The 25,680-nt window shown below is 37.2% G+C and overlaps 2 long non-coding RNA genes across 2 annotated transcripts; both read right to left on the bottom strand.

The window, feature by feature from the left end:
* Window positions 1-486: 486 nt before the first annotated feature.
* LOC126810182 (uncharacterized) lies at window positions 487-2,033 on the bottom strand. Its single transcript, XR_007675075.2, has 3 exons — window positions 1,945-2,033; window positions 1,241-1,341; window positions 487-595 (listed from the first exon to the last, which is right to left on the bottom strand). It is a non-coding gene; the product is annotated as an uncharacterized LOC126810182 (long non-coding RNA).
* Window positions 2,034-15,689: 13,656 nt separating this feature from the next.
* LOC126810192 (uncharacterized) lies at window positions 15,690-17,247 on the bottom strand. Its single transcript, XR_007675084.2, has 3 exons — window positions 17,223-17,247; window positions 16,033-16,278; window positions 15,690-15,776 (listed from the first exon to the last, which is right to left on the bottom strand). It is a non-coding gene; the product is annotated as an uncharacterized LOC126810192 (long non-coding RNA).
* Between the last annotated feature and the right edge of the window lie 8,433 nt (window positions 17,248-25,680).

Here is a 25,680-nt window from a genome sequence, read left to right on the forward strand (position 1 = left end):
TGTGGATTAGAAGTAGGCGTGGTCAGATATAACTGGACCTCTGTTATGATTGAAATGAAATGAAATGAAATGGGGTTTAACGTCCTACTGGTTTGCTCCGAAGACGGGCATACGCCATACAGTGTGCTATGAGGGAAATTTTGCCCGGACAGCGGCACTACGGCCTACTTTTATATCGAATTCCAACTGTCAAGGGATCTTTTACGTGCACGCCAATGTGTACACGGGACCTCGGTTTTTCGTCTCATCCGAATGACTAGACAGCTGTCCTTATCAGTCCTTCCGTCCTGCATCACTGACAATGGGGGGACCACGCCGGAAAATCTGGATGAACCTTCTCGGCCAATGCAGGGATCAAACACCCGACCTCCAGGCTAGCGAGCCAGCGTCTTACCCACTTAGCCACCGTGACCCTCTGTTATGATTGAAGTAAGAAACTTACCATTAGCATCAAACACATCAAAATGACTTTTTAATTCAGTCTTATCAATTTTTCCGTCTTTATTTGTGTCGTACATTTTAAATACAGCTTCGGCTTCAGCTTTATTCATATCAGTTTTCTTTTTATGCTCCGCCCGGGTAACTTCATCGTTACCTTAAGAAAAAGATTTAAGTAGAGAAATGAGGTTTAACGTCCACTCGACATAAACTAGATCATTTCGGGACTAACATATCGTTCTATTTTATTTCATAAGGTCATAAGGTCTGTCACTGACTCAAATGGCGTTGTTTCGATCTCAAACTTGAACGCGACACACAGTAGCATCGCATGTCCAGCCTCGTGTGGGTGTGGTGGGGAGGGGAGGGGGATCCCAGCAGGTTCCTCCAACTGCTAAACACACAGTATCATATGTTATTCCCGAAATGACATAGTTTGTGTCGACTGGACATTAAACCACCCTCTCTTTGTTAGTCCCAAAATGACATAAATAATTCATATATTTACAGTAGGCCAACATGACGTACCGGTACTTGAACATGGTTTCAAATTAACACCGTTTTATCGGGTTTGTATGTGTCAGGAATCAGTTGAACAGTAACCATACATGATCTGGGGTTTATCTGCAGTTTATGGGATGATAAACTCAAATTTCTGCGTCATTAAAATCAATGTGTTTAGAAAACAACCCCCAATTATTTCAACTAGAAATAGTACATACCATCCAAATCATACGCATTAATTTCACCGTGTTTACCTTAGACCCCCACCCGAATTATTTCAACTAGAATTAGTATATACCATTCATATCAAACGTAGCAAAGTAACCTTCCAATTCAGCATATGTCAATTTCGTATCATTATTTTGGTCCATAGATGAGAATTTTTGGCCATAACTGAAACTACATAGAGAATATGTACTCATATAAACATCTTTCAATCAAAACAATGTGGTAAAAAACACAATTTATTAAATTTTCATCTTTTTAATATTATTAGAGATAACCTATGACTGTAAAGCAAACTAAAGGTGTCGCCATAATATCTTGTTGTAGAAATAGGCATCAACTGTGTCCGCACCGTCTACGAGAATTGCTGATCGTTTGATTGACAGATAACTCCACCCACAAATTCTCGATTCTCAATGACTACTATACCCTCGCTTGGCAGGCCTTGATTTTGAGCTTGTCATGTAAATAAAGGTCTAATTTATAATATCTAAAACATCTAAAGCCTAAATAAAGACTTGCAATAAGTAGATTTAGCTCTTGAATAATGTATGTTAAAATACAGAAGATAACCTATTAACCCATGTCGCATGTTATACAATAAACCCAAGAAAATACCCCGTGTCGTAATAATATAGTGTTGTAGAGTACACCAAAGAACTAATCTCAAGAAAATACCCCGTATCGTAATAATATAGTGTTGATGGGTACGCTAAAGAAGATAACTGAAGTCGCAATAATATATTGTTTTACAGTGGTAAACATATAACATCATACCTCACAAGACACAGAGAAAACACAATAGCTGTAACTATGATACTCATCTTGATCTTTAGCTGGAAATATTCAATATATATTGATATGAACTACGGGACATTAATTCAAATCATTACAAATACAGCCAATACAACACGTCATTCCCTGCATTGTTCAAATATCTCATACTGTCGGTAGGTTCGATAGTTGGAGGTTCCGATAGTTCGAAACAAACATTTGTCCGACGCCATAATAAATAAATGTGTGGATTTATTAAGAAGAAGGAACATGACAAGAATAGGTTGTTATCTATTGGCATAGAGAGATAAAATTGGATTGGTTGGGGAGGGGGGGGGGGTATTGGATCGAAACACCCCGTTATTTTAGGACTGTCGTATCTTTCAAACTTGGTGCGAAACATTACGACTTTCTGTTCCATAATTACCCCCACCCCCTTTCTGAAAACCTTGTGAACGCAACAGTGACATCAGTTTGAAGCAAGGGGGTAGGAGGAGATGGATCCTGCAGATATTCAGCATTTTAGCTGATGTATAGGTGTGTTTCCTGCACGGCCGACATATCCACACCTGTTTTAAAACGCATATTACCCAATGTTAATTAACAACTGAAAAATGCACCCAATTTTTGCGAGATGAAGCACCCCTTATCGGTTATGCAGATGGAAGGAATCTGCGGTAGAAAATAGACCTCGGCCTTATAAATATTCCACAAACCCAGGAATGTATGGTGCATTTCGCTGTAATAAAAATGGTACTTTACCCGATTGCTGTACCCATGCCACCCCACCCCGACCAAACAATAAATATATCTTACCTATGAAATAATTCTTTCAATCAGTGATTTGAATAAAGTATCAATGGTATCTTTATATATACTACTAGATCAAGATGAGTCATAGTCTGTAACAGATGAACATGTATATTTTTTTTATCATATTACATTAAAGGGGCATCATGTCGACTTGTGGAAATGGGAATTCAATATCAGAAAAAAAAGGGTTGGTGTATTTTATAAATGCGGTTGTGTGGGGATTAATTAATTTTTGCGGGGGGGGGGGGGGTGCGTGGAAGTAGGGGGATTCAAATATTACTTTTATTTATTTTTTTTTGCTGAAGGCGTGTGGGGCGGGGTGTTATTTAAGGAATGTGTTTAGTATGGTCTGTTAACTATTCATTTCAGGTCCCCAGCATTTATATCTGAAGTTTGAATGCTCATACATTTCTGAGACAATTAATTAAAGGACAACCTGGATAATATTTTGGAGAATAAAACTGCTTAATTTTGTGTTAAAAGCACTTAAAATCCTCTACCTTAGGGCCGAGCAACTAACTCAATATACGTGATCCGTCTGGAAATGGAGACCGGTGTCCCAAGCTGTACTATACGGTGTCTGGATAAAACTAGACTTTTATTTTATAAAAAAAAACCTGCAGGTGAAATTTATCTTTCGTTATTACGAAAATTAATTGGTGGCTAGCTTTTTTTTCGCACGTATACAGTGAATGGCCATTTTGCTCAGTAATCCCAGCAAGAATTTGGCTATTTTCTAAATTTGCGTTAAAGTTTAAAATATTTGTTTTAGAACTGAAACACATTAACTATTAGTCAATCCCAACGCCAAAAACATCAACAGAATTGATTGTGTATATCTGAAATAGACCCGACCGACGCACAAAATAGTCCAATATGACGGCCTCTATGAACAACCCTCGCAGACGCTGTCATTGAAATGAAATGAAATGGGGTTTAACGTCCTACTGTTCTGCTCCTAAACTGGGCTAATGAAGACGGGCATACGCCATACAGTGTGCTATGAGGGAAATTTTGCCCGGACAGCTGCACTACGGCCTACTCTTATATCGAATTCCAACTGCCAAGGGATCTTTTACGTGCACGCCAAAGTGTACACGGGACCTCGGTTTTTCGTCCTATCCGAACGACTAGACAGCTTTCCTTGTCAGGCCCTCCGTCCTGCATCACTGACAAGGGAGAACCACGCCGGAAAATCTGGATGAACTTTCTCGGCCAATGCAGGGATCGAACACCCGACCTCCAGGCTAGCGAGCTAGCGTCTTACCCACTTAGCCACGTGATTCCCGCGCTGTCAATTCTATGAGTTGTAGATGTTATTTTTGTGAAAAATCGTTAGTAAAAGAGAGAACATGTTGGGACTGTACGAATTATATAGTCTTTATGGGTGCAACGGACACAATGCTGAAGATAAACCTATTGTTTACAATGTTGACCTCATGACCCATTGACGTCAATGTCATGACCTGTGATGTGTAGATCACGTGATATGGATATTATGGCTATTGACTTTGTCTGAGATACTTCTCCGCAGGTAGCGTGTCTCAGATGTTCAGAATGGGGTCATGCACTGTTTAGACCTCTAAAGGAATGGCAATCGATTATCAGGTAACCCAACGGAAAAAATGACCCGAAATATTAAAAGGGTTTTGACGTTCACGTCCAAACGACTGGATATTGTGAGCTGAAGTTTTGAGACAAGGTAAATACACCATTCCTCTATATTGTGGCGCTAAACTTTCATACGTACACTGACTTTTATTTTTGAGAAACTGTTCAAATCGGGATAGTCCCTTCAATGGACAGTCCAAGTGGGCACAGAAGGTCAAAACAAAACTTATTTAACACTTCATAAATTGTTTAAAACGTCAAAACGATTCAAATTACAAACCATCTCGCCATTAATTTATATGTTGTTGTGACGGGGGCGGTGCACGAGGCGGGGGGTAGGCTCACGTAATACCTACCACTGATTTCTACTTTTTACATTACTAATAATTAATGGAGAGACCAACTGTTGTATAATACATTTCGAACCCGGTAGGAGAGACCCCCCAACCCATATAGTGTCGGAACCGCATAGGCGTACGGGGAACTTTTTGACTGGGGGGGGGGGGGCGGTGGTGATTGGTGCCCAAAAAATGAAGTTAGGTACTTAGTATGTTACATAATAATAATAAATTCGCTGTTAAATTGGACACATTCAAGAACACAATATCTTTTTTTATACAACTTTTACAAAATACAATTGTGTGCCCAAATTTTCCCAGCATTTGGTGCCCAAAATGGGGGGGGGGGTGGCCGCCCCCCACTGCCCCCCCCCCCCCCAGCTCGTACGCCTATGCGGAACCCTTAACGGAGCAAGGATCGAGACCCGTAGTCCGTCCCTGGTATATTATAGACGGATAGTAAGAACAGGTTCATATATAAAAATAGACATTTAAAGGAGCTAAGTCGCTATCGTTTGGTACCTAGAATGGACACAAATGGGTAACAACGCACATAATAATGTAATATGAATGTATATTAACCGATTTACATTCAATCGTTTCTGTTTTTACTGTAATATCTAATCAGTTACCTTCGTCAAAAATACGCGAAGAGTCCGAATTGAATAGTAGTCTTTGGCGTCTGGGTTTTCCAGTCTACACTGGTAGTATTCTCCTACATGGAGTTTGTTTAGACTCGTTCATCGAGTCACTTCATACAAATGGCCCTCATTTTGTTTTAAATATTGGATATCATCAGAAGCCCATCTTTTCACAGTAAGATAACAACATCAATGTTGATTTAAATTGACCAATAAGTCGTGTTTACAATTTCAAAGACTGTGGATGATATTGAGTTGAAGACTTTGCTCCTTTAAACATCATTTAAATATGGCCTAAAACCTGTAACACTTTCCCCTCCAACTTAAAATAAATTGTGTATTGGAATTTTCGATAAAACCTGAAACGTTTGTTCCACAGAGGAATTAGTTTAGAATGACAAATACAATTTGTAGAACCAGATATTTGATGTAAGTGAACCCATTTGTTTCCGGGACACCCATTTCACACAAAATCTTATTTTCTATCCAGGCAGACCTTCCATATAATAATCTATCTGCAAATAAATTTTAAATATGGTCTACCACCTGTAGCACATGCCTTTGACCTAAAAATAAATTGTTTATTGGAATTTTCGATTAAACGTAAAATTACTTGTACTTGTACAATTCTCGACTAATACACCAGTTGTTAATTTGTAACACGTTTGACATCATATCGGCCCACTTCGGAGCAGAACAGTAGGGCGTTAACCCCCATTTCATTTCATTTCATTTTAACATCATATCTTACTACGTGAATTAACAATAAACTGTTCATTTGATAAAACGGAAACATGTTCTTTATACCTGTAAAATAAATACCAATTGTTTTTATGCTAAGTTAACGTCTACTATAGAATATGGAAATTTGCAACAGGTTTGAACACCGTATCTTTCTATAGGACCAAACATTACACGGCATACCAATAAATTGTTCATTGACTGCAATAACTGTAAAATAATAATATACGATATATCATTTCATACGGCGTATTTTTACAGGTAATTGAGTTATCAAGTAATGCGGTAAATTCACGTCCTGTCTTTCCCTCCATTTTCATGGATAGGCTGAAAACTGGTATGGTAGTTAATTGTCTTGCGTAGTCATTAATTTACGTCGATTTTCATGAATTTTAAAGATAAACATGCATAAACTAATAACACCAAGATATACTCTATAGAGTCGACTTTTTTTTCAAAAGAAATGAAATGAAATGAAATGGAGTTTAACGTGCTACTGTTCTCCTCCGAACTGGGCTAATGAAGAAGGACATACGCCAAACAGTGTGCTATGAGGGAAATTTGGCACCGCGGCCTATTCTTATATCGAATTTTAACTGTCAAGATCTTTTACGTGTACACGGGACCTCGGTTTTTCGTCCCATACGAACGACTAGACAGCTGTACTTGTCAGGCCCTCCGTCCTGCATTACGGACAAGGGAGAACCACGCCGGATAATATTTCAAATGAAATTTTGAGTCTGGAGAGAACCACGTCATTCCCCACACGGAGCAAAAATCAGCCCATCCCTGGTTTATAAGGTATGTATGTATTGTCTAATGTCCATTGCAGGTGAAAACAGTACGACCGTGACAATTGCATGAACTTGTGAAATGAATGACAAACAGAAACGAACCTAGCTATTTACTTTCTCACTTTAATAGTTAAAAACTAGATAATTTAAAGGTAATTTGCTGAAAATTTCATTCAAATTGATCCACTAAGAACCGAGAATTAAGCGGTTGAAATTTCCGCCTAGCCTCGATCATCATTACTAAAGTCAGTACGATAAACAGCATAGTCTCGATTATCTATTTAATCATTAAATCGGAAAGTTATGTAGTAAATCGGCTCATAATCCACTAAAGATCACAGGCTAGCGATGCCATTGAGAGTTGATAATGATCTGGATAGGTTAATTAATGTCTAATTAATAATTTAGATAACATTTCCGACCTAAAGAAAGACCTGCAATACACAGATTTAGCTCTTGCATAATGTATGTTTAATTAACTGTGTTTGTTCAGTATAACTGCTAACATTATTTATTTCATTATTTTGGGGGGAGAGAGAGAGAGAGAGAGAGAGAGAGAGAGAGAGAGAGAGAGATTGGGTTTAACGTCCACTCGACATAAACTAGGTCATTTCGGGACTAACATATGGTTTTTCAATTTTATTTCAATAATTCGCTTGCGCAAGTTCAAATAGGTTCAAACGCACAATTGTCAACACATATCATTACAGTTTGCAGTCATTGACCAAGGCCCACACAAGTACGCGCCGAAGTCGCGTCACAAGCGCGTCCGAGGGGGTGTCGGGGGTCCTCCCCCCAGAAAAAAATTTGAAAATTGACAACTGCAAACCCATTTTCCAAGCATTTCAGACCAAAGCAGAATTCTTATCTTTTCTTTCTCCTTTCCTCTCCTTCCTTTCTTTCCCCCCCTTCTCTTTTCTTTTTTCTTTCTCTTTTTTCTTTTTTCTTTATAGGCTCAGGCCCACTTTTTTTTAATGAGCTTAGGTCCAAGGTCACGGACAGGTGGACAGATGGGCCCAGTCCGGCACTGACAGTTTGTATTGGAATAAGTAATAGTGAAGACTGGACCACTAAAATAGTTACTGAACAGTTTTTCTTTGTGGTAATGGGTTCTACATTTACATAGCGATGTTTCTTATAATGACGTAATACGCAAGCCGCCATGACACCGGCCAGTTGAAATTTCGCGTAGCTGTTGGGTTTCATCAAATCATATAATTATGCGGTAAGGCGTCACCTTTATTTCAATGGGAATTGATTAATTATATGTTAAGCTAGGTGCAGTACTGTTTTGGGTCAGTTTATGTGTAAATTAAAGGAGCTATAGGCCAGTAACCTTTTTGTAGTCATTTGACTAAGAAACTTGCGCAAAGGAACTCCGTAGGACGAGCCACTACTGTGGCTGGAGTAAGGCGGAAGACATCAGTAGTGGAACCATTTCTAGGTTACTGCCGTCTCCAATATCCAGATATTACGGGAGCACATATTGTGATGTACAATATTATAAAAGGGACCAGTTATTATACATTTAGTATGCGATATGGACACTACACCCTTCGTCCTTTTAGAGTAAATCTCCATGCTATAAAATTAAACAAATTATTATTATGGAGCGAACATGACAACTCTGGATAAGTGTCAATTATAATATTAATGCCATTCTGAATAATGAATTGAAAATAAACTTCGTGATAAGCATTAACTATTCAGTCATTCATAATTAGAAGTAGAGTGTTGGTAATACAAAATACACTTATTCATATTACACTGTAAAACACATTGTTCAAAATGTTGAAATGAAATGAAATGGGGTTTAACGTCCTACTGTTCTGCTCCTGAACTGGGCTGATGAAGACGGGCATACGCCATACAGTGTGCTATGTGGGAAATTTTGCCCGGGCAGCGGCGCTACGGCCTATTCTTACATCGAATTCCAACTGACCTCGGTTTTTCGTCCCATCCGAAAGACTAGACAGTTGTCCTTGTCAGGTCCTCCGTTCTACATCACTGACAAAGGGAAACCAAGCCGGAAAATCTGGATGGACTTTCTCGACCAACGCAGGGATCGAACACCCGACCTCCAGGCTAGCGAGCCAGCGTCTTAACTACTTAGCCACCGTGATCCCCTCAACATGTTGAACACACTTAAGACAATACATAGTCATTCAGGTAACGCGGTCTAACATGGTGTCTTCTTGATCTTCTGTACAGTTGATGTGGGTTGTTGCGATTAAATTGATTATCGATGGGTCCCAGTTCATCATTATTCAACTCAATATAATCAGCGGTTGGTGGATATTGCGTGGGGCCATGATATTCGCCTTAAACATACGTTATGCAAGAGCTAAATCTGCCAATTGCACGTCTTTCTTTAGGCCTAAAATGTTATCTAAATTATTAATTCCACATTAATTAACTTATCCACACCATAGTCAACTCTCGATGACATCGCTAGTCTGTGATATTTACTGGATTAGAATCCTATCGGCTGCTTAACGTCAATTAATAATTAAATCAAAAAGTGGATAATCGAGACTATGTTTTTTATCGTACTGACTTTAGCAATGATGATCGAGGCTAGGCTTAGAATTCAATCGCTAAAATCTCGGTTCAAAGTGGATCAATTTGACTGAAATTTTCAGCATTTTCCTTTCACATTATTTAGTTTTTAACTATTGTAACTAAAACTGCCAGCTCTTTATCTAATCTCCCATAACGTATCTTTAACTGCGAGCTGTTCCTGGCAAACATTTTACCATTTGGCGCTTTTAGTAAGACCATGGATCCTTTGGTATCTATCTCAACAGAAGCATGACGAGTAAAGGGCGTTGATAATTTATTTGTCTTTGCCTGCTTGATCAATGCAAAAAAACTTTGGCTCAATGAAGATGGTTTTGAAGAAGATGGTTTTGCTCTGTTGTTCTTATCAGCATGTAACTTCTTCCTTTTACATCTTTTATCATTTTCACGAGCAAAGTTATTTAGTTTATCCTTGCAATCTAGTGCGGAAGGTGGATTCTCTGATAATTTGGTTTTAATTGGGCGGTTGAATAACAGTTCAGCTGGCGATACACCAGTGTTCTCACTCCGTTCTACTCCACTATACCCTTGGTTAATCCATAGGGTTTCCACGATTTCAAATTATCTGCCCTAGCCTTGATTGTAGATAAAGTCTACGAACCAATCAAAAAACAGTTTACAAACCAGTCGTTTCGCCCTCGATTTTATAAGGGTAGATAACCATATTCATGTCCATTTACGGAATGATTTATGTAAATAATGGATATATTTCTAATTCATTTATAATTAACCGTATTATCAAAATCTGAAGTATGTTTCGCTGATTTCAAATATGTATACCATCCATATGTTTCACTTTTGTTATTATTATTACTATTCGTTCTTTGTCTGAAATGTTTCATTCTGTTATGTTTATTATTATTGAACTTTATACTTAGCAATTTAGTGTTCACAATAACTTGTCTACGATATCATGTAGACGTAAAACTCCGGGAACGAACAAACGATTCCCAATAAAATTCTTGACCCTTCATAGTTATAAACGTCCGGTTTTCATTAATAATATAATTTGTTGCTAATAAATACCAACTAGAATTGTTCGACGAGAGTTACATCCCTTTGCCAACTTCCTTTACTAATAACGATGTATGGAACTGGTAAATAAAAAAAGCGCAATCATCAGGGGCGGATAATTTGAAAACATGTCTCCCCCATAGATTAATCCAGGGGTTAGTGGAGTAGAACGAATGAAACCACTGGGGATACCGAGGATGAAGGTGAAATAGTCAGATATTATCAAAGGAACAAATAGGACGCACTCACAGGGTAGGACCCAAAGGGTCTGGTAATGTACGTGGTTTTATAGTACGTTTTATTATAAGTTATAGAGATCGTGCATCAGTATATGGCAACAAACGTAATCCAAAATCCTACAAACTAACCAATAATTCAATGGTATATGTGAATGAAGCTCTGACAAAAACACGATCACTACTCTATAAAAGAACAAGAGAACTGTTCAAGCTGAAAAAAGTTTAAAATTGCTGGAAATATGATGGCCGAATTTATGTTAAGCCACTTACAGGTGACAGAAGTCTTGTCATCAACTCGGAAGAAGATTTGAGTCAGTTTATTCTGTCTGATGGACATCAATTAATCCAACTAGTATTATACATAACACACGGATCAAACAAGCCAGACCAAATGTTACATCACGGACTCTCTGTTAACACCCGCACCTCATCAAAAATCACTATTTAATGTTAGAATACTAACGGCTACACCCCCGAAACACAAATAACCCCGTCCCAGCACCTAACATCAATTATGAAATTGACACTGATCCAGAAGTTTGATTTGTCTGACAACGATTAAATAAGCTGACCGGCGATTCTGTTCTGATTACCCTAAGCACTACAACAAGAGCCCATCAAATCATTGTGAATAAAGCATTATGATCATATTTTTTTTTATTAAAAAACGTTGCATTTACTATGAAATTGTATGTGGGATCACGGTATATTTATTTTAATACTTCCGCCCTTTACTGCTCACATAGACTGTCTCTTTTTAAAATATACGTAGATATATAGTTCGTTTTATTTTATATCTGAATTTTATCATTAAATATTATTTTTGTCGATCTATTTAGGACATAACTGCGTAAATCACCGTGACAACATATTTATACTGCATTGTACTTTTTTTTGTTTTCGGTTGATTTATGAATGGGCATGTTTATTAAACAAGTTTTCAAAACTGTTTTTGATTTACGATAAACATTACCCTGGGCGATATTACAAAATTGAGGATGACTGACATCGATATAACTATTATTTGATACGGGGATGTTCAAAAATGACTGTTTTTATAGTAGCTTCCGCTTCTGAAATCCTGATAAATTGAGGTATGTGTAATTATAGGTGTTGTCAATTCATTAATTGTTACTCGACCGTCCCCCCCCCCCATTCACCTTCACCCCGTGATATAAATCAAAACAAGTCGACGAAAATACAGCATCAGATGCTAGGAATTGAACATCACAAGTGTCTGGTTCGCTGTCTTAACCCAATCGAGCCATATCTGAGTTTAACTATTAGCGGAGTCAAATCTCTTAATATTTTCTGCTTATTTTAAAAGAATTATTCTGGGGTATATGTTAATTATAGCAATATGTATAACCAAACTGACAATTATCATTTTGCTGCAAATTTAATTTTTAAGAGTCCTCGCACCCCCTCTTCATTCAAAATAATGTCTCGAAATCTGGGTATATGGCCAATCATTACATAGATTACACCATTACTCGATTGCATCATAGATCACGCGATTACATCATATATTACGCAATTACATCATAAATTACACGATTAACCATAAAATTACAAGATTAAACCATAGATTACACGATTAAACCATATATTACACGATTAAACCATATATTACACGATTTGACCATATATTACACGATTAAACCATATATTACACGATTAAGCCATAGGTTACAAGATTAAACCATAGATTACACGATTAAACCATATATTACAAGATAAAACCTTATATATAGATTACACGATTAAACCATATATTACACGATTAAACCATTGATTACACGATTAAACCATAGATTACACGATTAAACCATAGATTACACTATAAAAGTAGAAAAAGCAACACTAGGAAACACAATTATGTAATAATTCGCACAATTTGTCTAGTTTAAAGTTAACTAAAACTGATCTTTCTTCACGCCCTAAAATAGAGAATACATATCATATAGAAAAGTTCCTATACAGAATTTATATTTTTAATATAATATGTTTGTTTTAACAATTCACATCTTATAAACAGTTTTTAAACCCACCAGCTCTTAATTAGAATTATGAAATGGTGTTTAAAGTTCCACTTGTCGGTACCAACCGGACAAAAGAAGAAGGGAGGTTTTTGTTATCACAGAAATCTAAGATATAAAATAAAAAAAAAGAATACTTACTATCGGATTTTTACTGAAATATAAAAAAATATATTATTCATAATAATGCAATTAGTCATTAAACATTTTAAAAACACCAAATTTAACCAATTTGTCACCAGTTTTCTGTTTAAACACCTTACCGTAACACTATCGTACCCTTTTTAAAAAAAGGTGTGTTGGGGACAAAAAAACTATTTTAATACAGTAAACAATGTACAATTTGTTTTAATTACCTCTTCAAGTTATTTCGAACAATCAGCAGTACCGCGACTACAAATACTGTTACAACTACGGTTACCGGCACTACGATAGCGATCCAGAGATAACTGACTGGCGTAGAGTTGTCATCTGTTAAAAAAGAAAGAAATAACATCCATGAAGCGATACCAAAACTTTATATAATATAATAGACCGTAGGTTTAGTGAGGGGGGGGGGTCTCAAATGCGCAAGAAACCAGACCAAACCTTTCTATAGTAAACTTTTGCGTAGAATAAGTTTCCGAGTGGTAATCAGTTCGCCGTTGCAGTGTTTTCGAGATATTCGGGGCAAATGGTAAAATGATGCCATTTGCACTGACAATTAATGCACATCCATTCATGTATCATGAAAACATGCTGAAAATGATCGCAAGTAATCACTCTTTCAATAAAAATGTGAATTTGCTAAATTCACCTTTGTTCTTTGTGACCCCGGATGTCAAAAGGGCATATTTTCCGTTGATGTACTAGGGAAATTTAAAGCAATAAAATGTCAGCGTAAAATATAAAAACTAAAGCGAAGCCTGTTCTAATTAATAATAGGAACATTTAAAATGTATCTTTAGGTGGTCTTAGCACCGTACATTTACTTTGGAACGTCGAAAAAGATCTTGCATAACAGAACCAAAACACTTCGAAACCTGTTTCAAAATACGTAAATACTGTCAAATCGAAATCTCCCCGATTTAGTTTAACAACGATTGTTATAAATAATGAAACCATGCCAAAACTTAGCCTTCAGACTATAAATATAGCCTGGAATATACTAAATACAAATTGGTCCTAATTTGTAAAAAAAAAAAAATCCTATCAGGGAATAGAATTCAGTTGGGACTTTTTAAAAATTGAAGAACAGCATATTTGAAAGAGATGGCATGCCTCTTGAAAAGAGTTTTGAATGGAAACCGTGTACCCTGCACTATACGGCAACAACTATACTGCTTAAATAACAATTAAAAATTGGTCATCCTCATATAAAACTCGTAATATATTGATTATCTAAACTCATCTATAATGATAGTATCCTCCGATATGCTAAACCTATCAAAATTCTCATGGCGACGTGAGAGAGAGAGAGAGAGAAATGGGGTTTAACGTCTACTCGACACAAACTAGGTCATTTTGGGACTAACATATGGTTTAATTTTTTTTCAATAATTCGTTTGCGGGTGGGAGCAAACCGGAGGACGAGGTTGGACTCATGGCGACGTCCACAAAGGGTTTTGAATGCATACTTTATTTGGATAGGTTTATATAACTGGCCTTTTTACCATTTTGATGTTCAAGAGTCTCCTAATCGGAGGAAGTTAACGCATAGCAAATTATAAATCATCTATATTTACCGATTTTCGTAAATAAACAATCTGACAATCTGTCTGAGCCGATAAATTGTGTCATCAATCCATCTGGACAATTAAAACAAAACGTTTGTCCAATATCAGGTTGATAAGTCCCTAGTGCACAATATTCACAGATATCGTCCTCATCTTTATAATATTCTCCCGGGGAACACTCAACTATAATGGAAATTAAAATAAGTTACTTTCAGATCATAATAATTGTGAAACAATAGCTTAGTTGATAACATTGCTTCCTGGATCCCCGTGTAGTTAAATTATTTGATATAGATATTCAGAATATTTATAAAATATTGGTTTGAGGGAAAAATGCAGCTGTTAATAATAATGCAATATTAACAATTTTACAGATAAGGTATTTTAAGGCGAATAATAATATAAACTCACTCATTATTCAAAGAATACCCAGTACTTCCAAACACAGCAAAAGTGAAATGAAATGAAATGGGGTTTAACGTCCTACTGTTTTGCTCCTAAGCTGGGCTAATGAAGACGGGCATAAGCCATACAGTGTGCTATGAGGGACATTTTGCCCGGGCAGCGGCGCTACGGCCTACTCTTATATCGAATTCCAACTGCCAAGGGATCTTTTACGTGCATGCCAATTTGTACACGGGACATCGGTTTTTCGTCCATCCGAACGACTAGACAGCTGTCCTTGTCCGGCCCTCCGTCCTGCATCACTGACAAGGGGAAACCACGCCGGAAAATCTGGATGAACTTTCTCGGCCAATGCAGGGATCGAACACCCGACCTCCAGGCTAGCGAGCCAGCGTCTTAGCCACGTGATCCCCGAAACACAGCAAAATGTCGATTGATTCACTTACCAATTACAGATGTAGCTTATTGAAAGTGCTTTTTGAGAGACCCTCGGTCGTGGATGGGGGGAGTAGATACCCGCCTCCTCCCCCATCCCCTAAGAATAAGCGTAACAAGCTGTATGATTAAAACGGAAGCTCTATGTAATAAATTTGAATTCAGCGATATTTAAATAAAATCTGTATGGGTGCGCAAATCAACCAGAATTATTTTCATATGGCGTGGTTTCGATTCCAAGCTTAGCTATAATGCATTTTCAAAAACCAATCATATATTTTGACACCTACCACAAATACCATTTCCTTGAACGGTTCCAGGTGGACATTTAATAGTTCCAATAACATCCATGTCACTTGTATAGTTGACACCATTTATAATAACATTAAAGATGGCGTCATCATCTTGTATCATTTGGGATGTTCTATCCAAAGTATCTAATGCACGAGTTATATCATCTGTACCATTTCCTTTAATAACAACCAAAAATTGACATTAGTTCTCTATTCACACCTGACCCTAATATATCAAACATTATCTAAGGATATTTCCTTTCACAGCCTGTTGATTTTATTATTAAAATAGTAATACTTGGTCATTCAATTTTATTGTTTTTTGTACTTGATTGCCAGATTCTTAATCATAATTTAGGTCAACGTGATTCAATTGGATCTCATTTCTAATTGACTACATTGATCTCCGTAATCGTAGTATTATCATTATTACCTGGTTTAAAATCAATTGTTGATTGGTTAATTGGTATATTAATGGACACGCCCAGAGATAAGGTAGGAGCAGGATCTAAAACACAGCTGTTTATTGTAACATTTAACGTACAATCCGGGTTAGTAGAACATGGTAACTGATCTGTTATCTGGACAATTTGGTTCTGTACGTCATCCTGGGAATCACAGTCAGGTATTTTATACGATAATCCCAAATTAGCTTTATATTCTTCTGGGATTACAGGTTCTGTTAAATAAATTCATAGAAAGCTAAAGAATTCGTCAAGAAATATTTAAGTGAATCAAATTAGTGAAGAAAACTGTCGGAATCCAAATCTCTGAGCGCAATAATTCTAGCCCATTTTATCAAAGGGTACACTGTGAAATCCCGGACCGCCGCATTAAAAGCAACTAAAAGTAACTATTTTGTCATATCTCACGTCGAGTATTAGGCTATAATTGACAACTTTTATCTTTATGCTCTGTTTTTGTAACCCCAACCAAAAGGTTTATCACGTGATCACGCCAATCATTGTTAACTCTTTTATTTGTGAGGTACAACTCCTATCAGAGATCAGAACACTGCAAATCGTTAAGGTTCGTCCTCTTATGATATATTTGAAAACAAGATGTTAAAACTGTAGCATATCTGCTAACTTTAGAACGGACGATGTCCAGTAAGCTGAAAATCAATAGATTTCGCCCAATGCTTCACACCAAATTCGAATGTGGAGCCTCTCCTCTACCCCGCTCACATACCCCAATTGTTGGGGCAGGGAGGATCAAAAGACCGACGGAGTGGGTGACGGTATAATACACCCACACTGAAATGTGGGCGTATAAAAATACGGATTCCTGAAGTTATCTTATTAAGCAATAGGTGGGAACAAACCTAATAGGTTTTCACCTTTATAAACAAATGGCATATGGATGGGTGGGGGGTGGCCAAGCAAATAGGTCAGTGTAGCGACGGGGGGTGGGGAGCCCTTTGCTTGCAATACTAAATATAATCTAATATTATATTAGAGAGCCATTGACAAATTGTAAACAGTACTCCTGCCAGGAGACTGGTATGATTAACTGTAATAATGTCTGAAACAAGGACCATAACCTTACATCAATCTAAACATTCTGAACTGATATCCCTATATCCCACCCCGGTCAATCAAAAATACAAATTATGTTATATACTTGTGCATGGTTGTGTTTTGTTTCCAGAGAGCCATTCTCCACCATTACATTCATAGCTAGGTATAATATCCTTAAATACAAAACCAATCTGGCAAATAGATGAACATATCATATCATCCTTGTCACCAGTACATTCGGCTTTTGCTACACCATTTCCTAAAGTTAAGTTGGCTTCATGACACTCTACAAAAGAGAATCAACATTATAAGTTGGAAATATTCGAAATTTTTGATAATTTGGTATTTATATATCCATTTTGAAGTATAGTCTAGAGAAACTGAAAGCTGAAACTTGAACAATAGTAGTGCGCATAACAGATACAGACCTGAAGACAAAGTGAAATCACGACTCGGCGTCTTGCTTTCGACTATCGTTATAGACTCGAAGCCAAGAAATGAATAAGGCAAAAATGTGTCTCCTACCCCTCGAGGGATCTTTTTACGTGCAAGCCATCGTAGGCTATACACTTGACCTCTAGTTTTCTTCCATCCGATCAACCAGACGCTGTTTCTTGCAAGCCCCCCCCCCCCCCACACACACACACCCGAACACACATACACACACCGTTTTGCATTCCTGGGTCACTCAGGAAAATCCCTATAAGGAAGTTTCAAAATGGATTCAATACCACAGATATATTAGGTTGACTTGATTGCCCCTTGAGTTTTATTTCGGGTTGTCTAGTTACCTCCCAACGGATAAAAAACGAAACTATATATAGCAAATGCAATCAGACCAAAACATTGGCATTGTATCAAAATTTGTATGTAGAGATATAACACACCTAACGACTAAATAAAATATGATCTTTATAGGTGTTTGGACATTTATATGTGATAGAGTTTGATCTATTACTGCTGTGTAGGTCTCTGATATGTTTGCTTTACGCACTTAAATATGTTCAATGGTGTTTAAGAGACAATCGTTTAACCTTTACATGGTTAATTGCAAAACGAACTACATGGAACTGGAATTTACTTTAATTAGGTTGCTTCAAAGACATAATATCCTTTAGTTAAAGTTATGTTTCAAATAAAATGTTATTTACGCTGTAATAATTAATGTAATTGCAATAGTAATAAAATCATTTATTCTTGAAAGAGAATTGCTAACCTATAGACTTCCTGCATATTTTTTCAGAAATGACAGAGACAATTACTCTTCGTTTAACTGCATTTATGGTTCGTCTTTTTGACCACTTCTTTTAATCATATTTATGTTTGCCATTTTGACCAGACAAAACTTCTAGCACGTTTGAAACACACTGCTTGTATAGGCCAACATTCCACAAACATATGTTAGGCTTCATGATTATGGTTAGTTGAAACATCCAAGAAGATCCGGTATAGAGTGAATATTAGAAAAATGGAAGGGTAGTACACGTGACTACATTGTACGGCCGCATTAACTTGAGTATTTTAAATTTACGGCCTCCCACGGCAATTTATAACTTTTGAGAACAAGAATAGATATAATTTTAAACGTGTTATTAATTTATATACCAAGATATCACCGTATCGACAATTAATGTATTAGTAAACATTTCACTTCAGACTGAAAGTAACGTGATGTTACACGATTTTAAGCAATTTGGTCTCGAAAACGCAAATCAATTAAATGAGAGGCCTTTTAAACTTAGCAACCTAAATATGAAATGATTTTATTCAATAGATACGCGTTGAATTTAAGACAAGTTTTATCGGCATGTTTATTTTTCGGGAGTCACATTCGCGAATCCCGAATAACGAGCCAGCACGTTATTCGGGATTCGGGATTCAGCAATAAAACAGATGATTGCTGGAGAGGACTGTCCCATACACTCTAACAAACCAGTTATCACCCTATTCGTATAACAAACGGTCGTCTCCGTGCTAGTTGGCCACGCAACGTTCCCTTATCCCTACAGTCGGAGGTATCGAAAATAATGGTAGGATGGAAGGTAGGCCGGTCTTGTTTTACTTTCGAATCCCGAATAACGTACTGGATCTTCGTTCGGGATTCGACAATAAAACAGGTGAGTGCAGGAGAGGACTGCCCAGTGCACGCCAACAAACCAGTCAACACCCTATTCGCTCGACAAACAGTCGTCTCCTTGCTAGTCGGTCACCCAACGTTAACTTACTGCCCCGTGCACTCCAACAAACCAGTCAGCACCCTACTAGCTTGAGAAGCTGCCGTCTCCGTACTAGTCGGCCACCCGACGTTCACTTACCCCTAGGGTCAGATGGAAGGTAGACCGGTCTAGTTTATTGGCGAATAATCCCGAATAACGTGTTGGCTCGTTATTGGTTATTCATTATTGGCGAATAACGTTCCCGGCATAGTGGTAATTTATCTAAAGAGTATAGAAGGCTTCGGTCAGAAGAAGACGGGTTTCGATTTTGAAAAACGTTTTTGACGTTTTTGACGTTCCCGGCATAGTGGTAATTTATCTAAAGAGTATAGAAGGCTTCGGTCAGAAGAAGACGGTTTCGATTTTGAAAAACGTTGTCTTTTTTGTCATTCGAGAATCGTTACTATTCAGATCGTTCTTATGTTTCCGACCAATGGTTACAGTATAATTTGAAATAACAATGTCCAATCAGATATGTAGCATTCTGTATGAAGCCACAGTGGACCGACAAGAAGTTCAACTATCAAATCATTCAATTCTCTTTGGAAATAATTGTCGGCCATTTTGGTTATGTTGTCTTATTTTTTTAGACTAAGCGACACAGCAAATAATCACCACTTCGATTGATTAAAGGGTTAAACTTGCCGCCATAGGAAGGGGAATACCGAAATGATAAGCTGCGTATATGGTATTAGAGGTTGGGGCAACTTGTCTTCTAAAGCATCTAGCTAGAACCCCGCCAATGACCTATATATAGACTGCCGCCATATTGGTACACAACAATATTATGCAATATTTGATAAACGTGCATATCATAGTTAAACGACTTAATTATTTCGTTTTAACGAATTAATTATTTTGTTATATCGAATTAATATTTCGTTATAACGAATTAGTATTTCGTTATAACGAATTAGTATTTCGTTAGAACGAATTAGTATTTCGTTAGAACGAATTAGTATTTCGTGTAAAGAAAATAATTATATTAGAGTGGAATCGTGCACTTAAGGGGCTCCATAGGCCAGTGCTCTGGTTTTGGATATCTAGCTATGTGTAATGTTATTTTCAAAATGATATACATGTAATGCAATAATGACAGATTAAATATTTTCTTTTACATAGTCGTCGCGATAATATTACACTTATCTAGGTAGTAAGTAGTAAATCCCCTGATTGGTTCATATATGGATCAACAGAGATTACATTTTGTTTACGTTTCAACTCTTATTTAAGTAACAATTTTTGCGACTTCTTCCTGGCCGTGAAGACGTGTCAGACCTATCAGGTAAGATATTATTTATTTCACAAACAGTACATAAATACAGTGTATTAATAACATATTTACATAAATTATACATGTGTGGATATAATTTAACCAGGCTTGTAACCTTTGTGTTATAACCTTAATTAATCCGCGTAAACTGTTTAGTACTGTGAGTAAAATTAAACCATTCGCTAAACTTGTCTATATTTCGTCGTAAGTAGCACTCAGGGGCCTGTTTCACGAAATTTTAACTAAGATAAAATCCAAATTTTATTAATTTGATTGGATAATATTATATTGATTTTAGTGCTTAACCAATCAAAATTGAAATATCTACTAAAATTTTGATTTTATCTTTAGTATAGATTTCAAGAAACAGGGCCCAGATAGACAATTTCCTTGACTAACCGATTTGTCTTAATTTGTTTTCTATATGCTTAACGATTCTATAAATCTTCACGAATTGCCCCACGACGAGATATGCGGGCGGGCCAACCAATGTCACTTGGTTTTATGGGCGCCTCGCCAATCAATTCGTTATATATGAGGTCCCCCCCCCCCCCAAATGGTGAGGCTCCTCATAACGAATCATACCATTAACACCACATCTCGATTAATGGGGAGCCCGAAACGGAGTGATCTGTTGGGTATCTTATTTCGGAGTGGCGCCTATAATGACATGATTGGTGGGGCGCCTTATAATGACAATATATGATTGTCGAGTGGCACATTGAGATTTGATCAATGGGGCGCCCAAAACGGCATGATTGGTGGGATGCCTCATCGCGGAGGGGCGCCCATAATGCCACGACGAGAAAGCCAACTGGAGATTGTAGGAAATTGGGGATGAGATTGATTCAAGCCCGCATCAATCATGATAATCTTCAAAATTCGAACAAGTCGCACTCTAACCCGATTCCGAATTTTTATAGGTACGTTAAAGTTGTATTCTTTCCCTCAAAATATCATAATACGGCAATATCCCAAATTCAGATTCAAAATTGAAATTTTCCATCATTTTCATAGTTCCTCTCCTCTGATGCAAACCCTTATTTTCCAAAATTTGCTGACCAAGATAAAACAGTCCTTCTCTGCAACATTCCTCAATTCGAAAGAATACTAACTAATTTATCCCCACACTGATCAACAGTGAATATTCGCTAGCCTGCTACAATCACTGATAGGATGACACCGATGCGGCTTAATGAGTCCCAAATATAACTATTTTCTATCTGCAAATTAAATTCTAGAACATTTTTTCTTATGCATCAGAAAAGTAAATAAAGGTGTTTGAAATATACTTAAGTAAAAATACCTCCTATTTAGCGTAATGTGTATTTAAAACGAGTGAAGGCACCATTCTGTCCGGACCAGTAACGTCTTATGTAAACAATGTACGCGCCATTGAGCCAATGATTGACGCGATGTGATGTGATGTCATATGTTGAAAGCAGTCATCTTTTAAGAGTTATTAGAAGACGTTCGTAATCCTCGGATTTGTCCCCTGACCATTTATTTTTAAACTGATTTCCGATAACAAAACAACAGAAATAATTTAATTAAAACAAAGCTAAAATTTTTTTAGAGCAAAAGCACATTGTGGTTGACTTATGTCGTATAATCAGTAAAACAATATGGACCTGATCAGACATAATAATATTTTCAGTAAGCTGATAGCGAAAAAACGCCAATCAGTCAGTAGATAATTGATAGCCGGATCAGCTAGCCGGATGTGGACACTGTGCTTGACAAGGCCTATACTGAATGTGGTCGTGGCCTGCCTCTGTTTTTCTGCGCTGTAAGCAATCGCCATGTTTGTTCTACAAATTGAAAACAAGTAAGGCGATTGATAAGGGCGTTAACTTTTTTTTTATTTAATTTTTTCTGTAGTTTTTTAATCTTAGTTCAGCTTTAAGTGGTATTTTATGTTTATCAGGCTTCAAACATGAATAATATTATTCCTGAAGTACTTCTAGTGATCTTCGTTGTAAACACGGTTCACACTCAGACCAATTTTCAGGTAGGATTTTAACTTATGTGTCCATTTTTGAAGTTAAATGCGATTACCATATGTTTATTATTACAATTATTTTAAATACAACAGAATTGACACCGTGGAGATACCCTCTTCTTAAACATATATTATGCAAGAGCTAAATCTTCCTATTGCAAGTCTTTCTTTAGGCCTGAAATGTTATCTAAATTATTAATTTGACATTAATTAACTTATCCAGACCATACTTAACTTTTGATGTCATCGCTAGAATCCGAATTGCTGCTCAACTTTCATTCATGATTTAATCATGAAATGGATAATCGAGACCATGTTTTTATCGTACCGACTTTAGTAATGATGTTCGAGACTAGGCCGAAGATTCAATCGCTAAAATCTCGGTTCCTAGTGCATCAATTTGGCTGAAATTTTGAGCAAATTGCATTTACATAACTATTATAGTACGAAATGTCATCTCTTTATCTAATCTTACATAATGTATCTTTAATAAAAGAGTCACTCGTGGTTAGTATAGTTTATTGCATACTCCTCGCAGTGTTTCGTTTGATTAGAGCTAATCCCACTTAACATTGCAAATTTCTGTCCTAAATTATGACTGGTCAATAGTCCGATTAGCAACCAATAGCTAACTGCGTAACAACATCATTCTGCTTTAAACAGAGCTTCAAAAAGGACCAAATATGTTTACATAACGTTACGTCATGACTCACGATTTAATTATGCCCAGTTAACCAGTGCATAGCAGAATATTGCAGAAAAACTAATTGCGTGACAAACGAGGCTATCTAAAGGGATACAATGTAAACAATACTGTTTGGGGGCGAACAATACTTTCGCCGTTTTAATACCTTTAATCACTGTCCAAAGTTTTAGGGAAGATCCCAGATTAAACGAAGGGCTGTCATGTTGCTGACTGAACGGGAAGAATAGACACTCTCCCTCAAAAACCCAAGTATCAGGACCCTTATTCGCGAAAACTTAAACTAAGTTACAACCGAAATTTTAAGAAATTCTGCAACTTCATTGGATATATGCAAATTGATTTTACTGGTCAGCCAATCGAATTGCAATATTTCTTAAAATTTCGATTGTATCTTAGTTTAAGTTTTCGTGAATAAGGGCCCAGAAGACAATCCAGCATTGCTTCAGGAATATGAGTTTATTGCTATGTAATAACCATTTCAGAACTGTAAAAGAAGCCTGTTGAAGCCGTTCATGGTAACAGAATGTAAAATATTAGATGATGGCATATCGCATGCAGATGTTCTACCCAGTGGAACTGTGTGCTTGGTACGCTGTTCAGATAAAGGTTGGACTGGACATGGCTGGAGAAAATGTGTGAATGGCAACTGGGAAGGATCCCATATAAAATGTGATGGTAATTATTGCTGTACGGTAATGTATACATAACAAAATCACATTCGTGGCGCTTGTCTCAATACCCAATGTGGCAACTCGTGGCAAACGGCGCCCCCGGTGGAGCAGGAGCTCAAAATTAAGTTACTTTTGAGTTCTTTATGCCTTCTTGACAACTTGCTCATACTACAGATTCAAATTTCCAAACTTGATATTCATCCATACATGGTTACTATGTGGTAAGACATATATAGAAAAGGTCATATTATATAAAATAAATCGTGAATAAGATTTATTTTTTGGAGGCATGATATTGGGGAGATGAATACAAACGAAGAGTTGTTTTCTGTGAAATAAACAAGAGAATTAAATTTAGGATAGGCACTAACTCAATTCTACAAAATTAAATTTAGGACAGGAAACCAACTCTATTTGGGATGGGGGGAAGAGGAGAGGGCCTATGAAAATGAGACCATACAGAGTTATGAGATTTGACCGTAAGGGGATGGTTGTTCGGATGTATGGAAAATTGATTTGAGGACGCTCTATGCTGTTGCTAGGAACAGGAAGCGACTGACATAAACCTGTACGTAACACGAAGGAAAATAACCTCACCGAACCAAACAAACAACTCCCACGAATGTCAAATGTCAGAAAACCATTCCATAGTTAACGTTATGATAACCTGGTTCAGAACTGCGTTTCAACCTCAACGGATGAGGGGATTTTGGTGGTGGCAGTGTTATAGTATGGATGACCCAACACAAAAAAACGTAACATGGGAATGCCCAGACCACACACACACACACACACACACACACACACACACCACGAAAGACAATTGAATCATGTCAAAGACGATGTATTAACCACGAACTTCTGATATTGCTTAGTATGTTGTTGCCTTGCAACAAGAACCGAATGTAGTATTGTGATGATTCCATGGGTAAGCGGTAATGGTCGATCTGTCATTCATTCTGTTGGTGGTCATACATAATATATTGACAATCGAAAATTGCATGTCCCTTTTTTTTCCAAATGAATATAAAAATGTCGTTAAAGTCCCTTTTTTTGTCATTCAGGTTATCCTTAGTAAAGCTATGTTCGTTGATTGTAGGTCAAATTTCTGTTCGTCGCCAACTTTCAAGACGAAAACGTGGAAGGCAGTGTAGAGGGTGGGGGTGGGGAAAGAAATGTGTATATGTTCCGGATAGTGGATGGATAAGTTGCAAAGGGTGGAATTGGTGGAGGAAATGTAAGGCTGTTTATCCACGTATGTTATTATTATACATTAACTCATTTATTGTTACCTTATAGTTTATATCGGACGTTCAGTACGCTCACTAGAACTCTATGGTATTATATGTCGTTGGGATGGGAAGATACCCGAAGTCATGTTTACAAATAATGACGTACGAGGGTTAGGGTTAGAGTTGGGTTAGTAGCTGAAAATCCAGATGTCCGGGCAACAACCCCTCTCCATTCCTCACTTAAACATAAATTACCATGCAGAAAGGAGGGCCTAACAAGGACAGCTGTCTAGTCGTTCGGATGGCACGAAAAACCAAGGTCCCGTGTACACATTGGCGTGCACGTATTGTTCAATTTTATTTCAATAATTCGCATGCGTGTATGGGTCTTTAGCAGTGGGAGGAAACCTGAGGACACGGAGAAAACCCAAGAGGTTGGACAGGCGACCCAACTCCTTGTC

This window comes from Patella vulgata, chromosome 2, assembly GCF_932274485.2.
Source record: "Patella vulgata chromosome 2, xgPatVulg1.2, whole genome shotgun sequence".
Classification (NCBI taxonomy): Eukaryota; Metazoa; Mollusca; class Gastropoda; family Patellidae; genus Patella; species Patella vulgata.